The sequence below is a fragment of the Aphelocoma coerulescens genome (assembly GCF_041296385.1).
Source record: "Aphelocoma coerulescens isolate FSJ_1873_10779 chromosome Z unlocalized genomic scaffold, UR_Acoe_1.0 ChrZ, whole genome shotgun sequence".
In the NCBI taxonomy this organism is placed as follows: Eukaryota; Metazoa; Chordata; class Aves; order Passeriformes; family Corvidae; genus Aphelocoma; species Aphelocoma coerulescens.
The window spans coordinates 22,703,441-22,710,867 of NW_027184085.1; positions in this window are offsets into that span (position 1 = coordinate 22,703,441).

Consider the following 7,427-nt stretch of genomic DNA (forward strand, 5'->3'; position numbering starts at 1 on the left):
ATTGTGCAAGAGTCTTAAAATGAACCATCCTGATAGGGTGCTTTAGCTGATAGAGATGGCTTAGAACATATTCAGTTTCCTAAAATAAAATCTAAGCCGTCTAACTTTGATTGGAAAGTTTGAATGCATCTTAGGATTTACAATATTAAAAAAAACCCCTAGGTACTTCTTTTCAATTGTTTCTGCAGTTTTAAAATATATTTGCTACATTTTCTGAAGATTTTTAAGTCTTCAGTCAGGATCAGTAACAGGCACTACTGTAAAAGATAGCAGAACGGCCCTGAATTCACTTACTGAACTCCCTGTGCTTCAAGGCTGTTAGTACAGGCAGGTATTTGTGCCAGCAGTAAGATTCTTGCAGGACTGTGTCCTCAGACAAGAAGTAATATATCAAACAGAATAAAAAGAACCTGTGAAATATAAATGATCTTGCCATACATTTGTTTCTATTGTTTATATAGATGAGGATGTTCATAGCATCTAAAGAACTGCATTTTTGGCTTCAGCACAACAAGCCATTTTATGTATGAGCTGTATGTAATTATATTGAAAGCAAACTTTGCTTCAAGAACATTTTTGGCTCCACTGTGCAATAACACAAAGGGCCTTTGTTATGCTCTCATCAGAGTTATTTATGGATTGCAAAGGACTTACTAAAGGACAGTTTCATCGGATGGTATTCATCCACTGACTCAAATTTAAATCTAGTGACTTATATTCATATTAATCATAATTACTAATATGATCAACCAGACAAAGATTTCTGAAACTAGAAATGGGTTTGCTCTGCAGATTCAGGCCTGGAACAGCAATACGGAGTGGTGTTTCAGATCCAAGGCTTTGAATGTGCCAGAATGGAAAATGCAACAAAGGCTTTGTATAATTCACATCAATTATAATCATCTTCACTTGAATTGAAAATTAAGCTCTTGGTCTCTTAAATAGAAGAAAAAAAAAATCACAGAGAGCAGAGGGAGCTAAGTGGCTCTTGGGGAAAAAGGAATCCCAGGGCAAGGTGGGTTTGTAAACATCTGCCAGAAGCTTGTATAGGACATGATGAAGCTAGGTAAGGGCAGTGTGCTTTCCTCTGACTTGCCTAAACAGCCATTACATTAAAGGATTACTTTCAGAAATCCTACTTTCCCCAGATTTTTCCTGCCTGACCTGCCGGACTTGGGAAGCATCCAATGACAACTTTCTGTTCTGCTTCAAACTCAGCGTGACCATGGACAAGCTCTTCAGGGCGATTGTCAGACCACTTGCTGTCAGTACAAACCTTTGGTTTTGAAACTGCTGTGGCATCTAGCTTTAAGAGTGTGCCACTGAGCAATTCAGAGCACTATTTATACATAACTAGAAGACCCAGCTTCCAGAGGCACCAGTGGACAAAGTATTTATGATAGTGAAGTAAACTTACATGAGCCAGTGTGAATGTTGCCCCTGTTCATTGTTTTGCTTTGGCCTCCCAGATGTAAAATAGGTGGTCAGTATTTTTTTACTTCACTGGGTTCCTGTAAAATAAAGACTTTTAAAAAATATGAATCACTGAGATACTTCAAGAAGGAAGGTTATATAAATGTAATCTAATTCTATAAGCTTCTTCAGATGAATTGCATTTTTATTACTGTAGTCTTCTGCTACATCCTTGTTTATTCATGCTATTAGTGGTTGTAGAGACTAGTTGTTATTTCAGATGATGAATCCCAGTCTTATTTTCTTTGCTCAATGAACAATTTTTTTGGGGTCATGCAAACTGCTGGGTCACATTGATCCAATCCATAGTTGCCAACACTGAGTGCTTCTAAACACCAAGGCCAGTTTTCTGAAATGCAAAATTTCTCTACTGTAGCATCTCTCCTCTTGGCATTTCCCAGATCTATTGTGACTTACAGCTAACATCTAACTCAAAGTTGATTTTCACCCAGGAATTACAACAGACATTGTTTGGATGGAAGGAGGTGCTTGTTAGCTCGTGAAATAGGCAAAACAAACTGGCATTATCATCAAGACACTGTTTACAAACTATTCCTTGGCATCAGACTGTTCTTTAGTATTAACCAAATAGTTAACTATAATAACTAAATGTTAATTTATTCTTAACCAAAAGGAGCAGATTCTAAGCAGGTTCTTCTTGTTCTGCATGTTCAATGACGTTGTTCTGTTGTTTCTTTAGAAACCGCTGAGGGGCAGCAGGTTTTCACATGGAAATGGGCTTTCATGTGTAAGGAAATCTAGAGCTGTGAGTATTATACTTTTGATTATTTTAATGAATTCCATGCATCAGATCACTGAAGGTTTTAACAAAAGTTTCACTGTGTGCTCCTGTAAATGAATGTGATTTTGCTTGTTTATGGAATTTTGATGTATTTTTTCTCCATGAGTAGAAAAAAACTGATGAATGTCCTATGAGATGTGTCTGGAAAGCCCCATTTATGGCTGTAGTGTGCCTCTAAGATTGTATTAATGAGTAAGTCTGTCACATGCCCAACACACATTTAGGCACTACTTTTAGAAATGAGGCCAGGATATTAGGACAAAAGAATGAGAAGAGCTTTGATTTATTAGTTAGATTTATTACGAGCTGACTAATGGAGTAGGCTATGTTACTCAGAAATCTCTGTAACTAACCAGACACCCTACTAAAACAGATCCTGTTCTAGTCAGACTATTAGGCTGTGCCATGAACAGGAAAGACAGTAGTGAATGCAGTCCATTCTTACTTCTAGTACCTCTGCCATAGCTATCTACCTTATGTGACTGTCTGTTGCCTTTGATCCTAGCTACCTGGATGTGCTACAGGGACTTGCACCAGCCCAGAGGTCTGGAGTGAAGCACTTTGGTCTGTCAGCATTGGATGCTCACCTGTGTGATCTGCCCAATTGTTAATAACCCAAGGGAATAGTGATTTAGATCCATGATTTTTTCTGCATATTAGTGAGAACAGAATAGCTAATCACATTTGCAGAGGACTTCTTCATAGCTTATGCATGAAGGTTTGAACCAAGGGCCAAATCCTTTTTCAGCCAAATGATTTTCTGCATGCACTTTGAAAAATGCTAGCAATTACTATTTGGACATACTCCTATGTCCTTTCTGTCCTCAGCTGAGGACGAATTCCTCAGCTTTTCAGTAATGCGTCAGGGCATGCTAATCTAAGTATTCTGGTAAAAATTACAAGTAAAAATCAAAAGTCTGAGTTGCTACACTGTGACACCTTGGGCAGTTTGTAACAATTCTGTCAAGCATAAATGTAAAGCATGAAGAGATTCTTTGATTTAATTCTTTACTTTCATACTCCTATGCAACTGTTCTTCCACAGGCTAATGTGACGAAACTGATATGCTATTTTAATTTTGTAGCCAAAGGTAACTGGAGTATGGGCTGTCCTGGCCATGCTCTCACACCTTTGCAATGTTTTATGTTCCCACATGTGGGAAGAAGCTGATGGGTAAGAGTCAGGTGTATCATTATGACGCACAAGGATTGGTTCATTCCTAGGCAAAACAGCTAAGCCTGTTTGTGCCCCTTTGTGCCGTGGTATCACTGTGAACTGAATGGAGCGTGTACAGCTTCAAGTCTGAAAAAAACCCCAGCAAATTTTCTTTCAGGTCAATGGTGCAAATACTAATTATCTCTAAGAGTCCTGTCTGCCTAGCAGAACCAGCAGAACCGGTCACATTAAACATAGGTGTAGCAGTATGAAAGTAGGGTGGAATAGCAATGATTTGTCTGAGACAAGAATTCTCATATGCATAGAAGCATTAGGAAAAGCAGTAGAAGGTTTTAAGAATACAGCCTCAATTTGCTGTTCACTTACGGGGCAGTCTTGCCAACATACCAGAGAGAAACCTTTCAAGGTCTACCCTTGCAGAAAGCAGTGGCTATAGAGGATGTGGCTCTTCATGACTATCAGATCTAAATTCTGCCTGGTCATGTGGTGGATGCAGTGCTGTACATCATTTAGTATTGCACACAGTGCCTCTTTGCCTCTGTCCTGTCCCTGTTTCAACTTTTCTGTCTTTTGTGCCATTCTTTATACTTTAAAATGCTTGTCTACATTGTATGCCATTTGATTCTTTTTAAGATGAGAGCGGACCTAGCTGTTTTCAAGGAAAAACTTTAGTCCGGTCAATCCTTTTATTGAGGAAGTAAAATAATACTAAAATGTTGCGCAATTGGAGACTTAATTAGCTTTTACAGTTCTTGTAAAGAAGACACTTCCTTGTTAAGTCGAAAATACAGGTGTAATTAAGCCTGTTCTGAAGTTAAATCGAAATTAACAGCTCTTCTGATTTCTGTCCGTATATACAGATCTGGGAAGCCATTCGAGGGCCCCCCTTCCCGAGTCCTGTTGCCGTGCACAGAGCCACTTGGAGGCAGTGTTCGCACAGGCTGCTTCAGGCCTGTGCTTGTGAAGTACAATTTCCTGAGATTTCGTCATAGAGAAAAAATCTGAGAAAAAATTATATGTTGGGAAGCATGATTTTTTTAAAAAGCCTTTGTCTTCATAGGACACATCTGTGATTTTCCATGGATCTGTAATACTGTGATGCTCCTGTGAAGTGCTTTTTTGCAAAAACCTTTGTAGGAAGAGCCAGCAGGATCTTCCAGTATACCAGCTGACATAATTGAAAAGAGCATGCAAACTTTCCTGCACGGGGCAGAAAAACACTGCTGCTTGACCTTAAGAATGGTAGAGTCTTTTTACTCTTGTTTGGTTTTTTTTTTTTCTTGGGTGGAACTGACCTATTGTTTGTTTGTTTGATTGATTGACAGATTATAAATAAAAACGGATCATGGAACTTCCTTCCCGTGTTACAGTTGCCACTGGATCTCTTTCTTCAATTGCACAGAAACAATAACATGCAAATGTTTGCAAATGACTGCTACAAAACACTCTTGAACCAGCCAGTGACAACTGTTAATGCTTGTAAATCTTAGTTTGATTGATGCATGTTTGCTGTTGCTTTGTTAATTGTGAGGTTAGCCACACTTTTCCTTATTCCAAACATACATTTCTCAATCTGCTTTGAAATTCATACTCTCCACTCTGATTCTCTGATTACATCAAGTCCTATTACCCAAATTTGTTTTTCTTTTCAGATACACAACTTTGCTAGACATAGAAGCTCTGAGGTGAAGCTGACCAAAATATATGGTCCATATATAAGTCCATCTTCAGATTCCTAGTGTTGGGATATTAATGATTGCTGTCTGTCCCAGAAGTTGTGCATGAAGAAGTAAACACCATTGACAAAATTTAGTATCATGATTTCATAAACTTTATATCAAATACCATTTGTATCAATAAAGTAGAACATAAGAAAAAGGTAATGAAGAACTTTATAATAAAGCAAGCTGCTGAAATAATGTATTTTACCATAATATTCTGCCCATCCTGTTTCAATGGTGTCTATACTTAATTCACTGCAGGATTAAATTAGATTATGTTCAATATTTTATGAAGTCAATGGAGCAGATACATGAATCCACTTTTTTCGATGTTTAAATTTTAAAAATGTCACTGAACCTGCCACTGCATTTGTGAATACACGTGAAAGATAAGGCAGAGCCACAAATTACTTTAGGAAGAAATTTGTGGTACCTGAAGATGTCAGATTTAGTAGGATTCTTAGAAAACTTTCTGTTCAAAAGAGCAGGGGGAAAAAAGCTGTATTTTCTGCAAAAAACTGTGTGGTTTGTTACTTAATCCCAAATTTCCTACTTTACAATACCCTCCTTGCATTTGGTTTACAGATAAATCAGACCAACACCTGACCATTACACAGCAGGTTTTTAGGCCTTTTTTTTGCATGAGGTTGGAAGCTTCAGAGCTGACCATCAGAGCTAGCCATCTCCTCATGTGTAGATAGCTAGTAGTTTCTGAAGTTTATAGTCTGTTCAGGTCCCTCTTGTCCTGGCATTCAGCATCATCAGTAAGATTTATTCTTTAGACTATAGAAAAGGTAAAGACTTTGGATCTTCACTTCTGGATCTGAACTTCCAAGGTTCAGGTCACTTCACTTCTACCCACAGGTAAAAAAATATAAGAGATAGGAAACTCTGGATAAAGATCTGATGGAGGTGATTTCTGGGTATATGATGAATCACAGACTCAGAGGGAAGAATGAATGAACAGGGTCTGTTCAACTGAGAGAGAAACAATGTATGTAAATCTTCAAATGTTTAACAAACTTTAGGAAGGAAAGAAATTATTCATGTCTCTAATAAGCTGTAAAGAAATAATGGAGAAAAATAACAAAACAACAACAGAAAGGAATAAATTCCATCAAGGAATATTCAAATTAGGAAAATTTTGTTAAGAGTGACGTAACCAGACATAGTCCTTGTGGGTCCCTTCCAACCACAAATATTTTGTGTTTCTGTGATTGTAGACATTGAACTAACCTGGCATTGTCATGGAAGCTACATCATTAGACGTATTTCCAAACAAGGTTAAGCAAACACCCTCTCCTACAAATAAATGATCTTTAGGGTACTAAATACAGGACCTAGCCTTCTAAAGCACCTTTTATTTCCTATCTAAATTTTCAGACAGGCTTTCCAGGGAAACAAATTTCCTAGGAATGTCCTGTTGACCTGTTATTTCCTTAACAAGTCATGTAATTAACCATTAGAAACCTATGGAAATCTAACAGTTTCCTTATGCCTAAGAGGTTACACTGAAAGAAATGGGAAGAAAGCTTGGTAGCTTGGCTGGCTTTGCTGGTTGGTGTTTTTGGGGGGGTTGGGGTTTTTTTTGAGGCAGGGAGTGTTGGATTTTTTTGGAGGGTTTGGGGTTTTTTGATAGGTTTGGGTTCTTTAATGATCAATAAAGCACCCTGAACTTGTTGTCAGCCCACTGGCAATTCCTTTATAAGCCCAGCCTGTGATATGAATAAAACAGGGAATGTTTGTTTCACCCGCCTTTGGCCAGCTCTCATTTTCCATGTCTTCAAATGGCCTTTAAATATTTCTCATCATAGTGTGTTAAAATTAATCTTTTTCAAACTGGGTATCAAAAATTCAAAATAATATCTTCATAAATACCAGGTTCTTCAGTATTCTGTGTTGTGAAGTCATCCATTTCAATACAAATTTTTTGCACATTATGATGGTTTCCAAAAAATCAGCCCAGCTACTTATATATTATATATGTATAATATATATATATAATATTATATATTTACTGTATGATGGTAAAGCTGCATTCTATGCCACAAGAAGTCCCTAAACAGGTAATGATTGTTCAAAACACTACTTTACCAGTTGTAGCCTGTGTTTTAAGCCACCTAATCGTGTATGTTCTTAATGCTACATGCATTTTGGTGATGAACAAAGATCTGCTCTTCCTGTTTTACAGATTTTGCAATATTCCACTCTCTACAGAGGCAATGTTGAGAAGCATTTAGGAAGCAAAGGAGTTT